We start from the raw sequence: 3,446 nt of genomic DNA on the forward strand, positions 1-3,446 counted from the left end.
AGTCCCGGGTTCGATTCCCGGCCAGGGCACACAGGAGAAGCGCCCATCTGCTTCTCCACCCCTCCCCCTCTCCTTCCTCTCTGTCTCTCTCTTCCCCTCCTGCAGCCGAGGCTCCATTGGAGCAAAGATGGCCCGGGCGCTGGGGATGGCTCCTTGGCCTCTGCCCCAGGCGCTAGAGTGGCTCTGGTTGCAACAGAGCGACGCCCTGGAGGGGCAGAGCGTCGCCCCCTGGTGGGCGTGCCGGGTGGATCCCGGTCGGGCGCATGCGGGAGTCTGTCTGACTGTCTCTCCCCGTTTCCAGCTTCAGAAAAATACAAAAAAAAAAAAAAGATTCATGGATCCTTCCTAAAAAAACAAACAAACAAAAAAAACAGCTTCAAAAATACTTTAGATTGGTTTAATCTTTAAATGTAATTCAATAAGACTAAAAACTAAATATTTCAGGTCCTGTACCAAATAGTAAAATACTCAAAGGCCTTCGGGATCCTTTGATTTACATCAATAAGAGAACCTATTTTTTTTAATGTTTATTTTATTGATTTTGGAGAGAGAGGAAGAACGCATTTTTGAGACAGAAACAGAACATTGATCTGTTCCTGTATGTGCCCTTACCGGGAATCAAACTGGCAACCTCTGTGCTTCAGGACGATGCTCTAATCAACCAAGCTATCCGGCCAGGGCAAGAGAACCTTTTTTTTTTTTTTTTTTTTTTTTTACAGAGACAGAGAGAGAGAGAGTCAGAGAGAGGGATAGACAAGGACAGACAGACAAGAACGGAGAGATGAGAAGCATCAATTATTAGTTTTTCGTTGTGCATTGGGACACCTTAGTTGTTTATTGATTGCTTTCTCATATGTGCCTTGACCGCGGGCCTCCAGCACACGGAGTAACCCCTTGCTCGAGCCAGCGACCTTGGGTCCAAGCTGGCAAGCTTTGCTCAAACCAGATGAGCCCGTGCTCAAGCTGGCAACCTCGGGGTCTCAAACCTGGGTCCTCCGCATCCCAGTCCGACGTTCTATCCACTGCACTACCGCCTGGTCAGGCAAGAGAACCTATTTTTGATGTAGTAAAAGAAACGTGTTCATTTCCAATTACAATTTCAAGCTCCTGTCTTCCAGCCCTGTCAGAGCGAGGTCATAAAGAATCATCTTCTTTTGTAATTTCACTGTCAACAGTAACTCTCTTCAGGTCTTCTATTATACTCTTGTATACATAAGCCTTTTTTTTTCTGATCATGACATCATTTTTGTAATTGCTGTTATTGGCATATCTAAGCTTTCCTTCAGGTTGAAACTTGAATTCCAGAAACTTATGTCCAAACTTGTGCTTGTGCCCTACATAGTAGTGCAGGTAGAAATGATGGCTATAGCCTGACCAGTGGTAGAGTAGTGGATAGAGCATCGACTGGGGTGCTGAGGACCCAGGTTTGAAACCCCAAGATCCTGGCTTGAGTCAGGCTTACCAGCTTGAACGTGGGGTCACTGGCTTGAGTGTGAGATCATAGACATAATTCCATGGTTGCTGGCTTGAGCCCAAGGTTCACTGGCTTGAAGCCCAAGTTCACTGGTTTGAGACCGTGGTCACTGGTTTGAGCAAAGGTTACTGGCTTGGCTGGAGCCCTCTGGTTAAGGCATGTATGAGAAGCAATCAATGAACAATAAAGTGATGCAACTACGAGTCGATGCTTCTCATCTCTCTCCCTTCCTGATTGTCTGTTTCTATAAAAAAAAAGAGAGAGAGAAAGAAATTGCCGGCCATAGCCATTTTTGTTCCCAGAAAGCCCGCTGAAGTTTTGGCCAACGTGCCACCAGGTGCCTAGCAGTGACATCCAAAACTTTTTTTTTTAAAATAAATTTTTATTAATGGTAATGGGATGACATTAATAAATCAGGGTACATATATTCAAAGAAAACATGTCTAGGTTATTTTGTCATTAAATTATGTTGCGTACCCCTCGCCCAAAGTCAGATTGTCCTCCGCCACCCTCTATCTAGTTCTCTCTCCCTCCCTCCCTCCCATGTCCTCCCTCCCCCCACCCCTGGTAACCACCACACTCTTGTCCATGTCTCTTAGTCTCATTTTTATGTTCCACCAATGTATGGAATCATGTAGTTCTTGTTTTTTTCTGATTTACTTATTTCACTCCTTATAATGTTATCAAGATCCCACCATTTTGCTGTAAATGATCTGATGTCATCATTTCTTATGGCTGAGTAGTATTCCATAGTGTATATGTGCCACATCTTCTTATCCAGTCTTCTATTGAAGGGCTTTTTGGTTGTTTCCATGTCTTGGCCACTGTGAACAGTGCTGCAATGAACATGGGGCTACATGTGTCTTCACGTATCAATGTTTCTGAGGTTTTGGGGTATATACCCAGTAGAGGGATTGCTGGGTCATAAGGTAGTTCTATTTGCAGTTTTTTGAGGAACCACCATACTTTCCTCCATAATGGTTGTACTACTTTACAGTCCCACCAACAGTGAATGAGGGTTCCTTTTTCTCCACAGCCTCTCCAACATTTGCTATTACCCGTCTTGTTGATAATAGCTAATCTAACAGGGGTGAGGTGGTATCTCATTGTAGTTTTGATTTGCATTTCTCTAATAACTAATGAAGCTGAGCATCTTTTCATATATCTGTTGGCCATTTGTATCTCTTCCTGGGAGAAGTGTCTGTTCATGTCCTCTTCCCATTTTTTTATGGGATTGTTTGTTTGTTTGTTGTTGAGTTTTATGAGTTCTTTGTAAATTTTGGATATTAGGCCCTTATCTGAGCTGTTGTTTGAAAATATCATTTCCCATTTAGTTGGCTGTCTGTTTATTTTTATATCAGTTTCTCTTGCTGAGCAAAAACTTTTAATTCTGATGTAGTCCCATTCATTTATCTTTGCCTTCACTTCTCTTGCCATTGGAGTCAAGTTCATAAAATGTTCTTTAAAACCCAGGTCCATGATTTTAGTACCTATGTCTTCTTCTATGTACTTTATTGTTTCAGGTCTTATATTTAGGTCTTTGATCCATTTTGAATTAATTTTAGTACACGGGGACAGGCTATAGTCGAGTTTCATTCTTTTGCATGTGGCTTTCCAGTTTTCCCAACACCATTTGTTGAAGAGGCTTTCTTTTCTCCATTGTATGTTGTTGGCCCCTTTATCAAAGATTATTTGACCATATATATGTGGTTTTATTTCTGGACTTTCTATTCTGTTCCATTGGTCTGAGTGTCTATTTTTCTGCCAATACCATGCTGTTTTGATTATCGTGGCCCTATAATATAGTTTAAAGTCAGGTATTGTAATGCCCCCAGCTTCATTCTTTTTCCTTAGGATTGTTTTGGCTATTCGGGGTTTTTTATAGTTCCATATAAATCTGATGATTTTTTGTTCCATTTCTTTAAAAAATCTCATAGGGATTTTGATGGGAATTGCATTAAATTTGTATATT

General features: G+C 41.8%; 1 pseudogene; it reads right to left on the reverse strand.

Annotated features, from left to right (window-relative positions):
- Positions 1–387: 387 nt before the first annotated feature.
- On the reverse strand, positions 388–1,236 carry LOC136317207 (protein mago nashi homolog; annotated as a pseudogene).
- Between the last annotated feature and the right edge of the window lie 2,210 nt (positions 1,237–3,446).

Source organism: Saccopteryx bilineata, chromosome X (assembly GCF_036850765.1).
Source record: "Saccopteryx bilineata isolate mSacBil1 chromosome X, mSacBil1_pri_phased_curated, whole genome shotgun sequence".
NCBI classification, from domain to species: Eukaryota; Metazoa; Chordata; class Mammalia; order Chiroptera; family Emballonuridae; genus Saccopteryx; species Saccopteryx bilineata.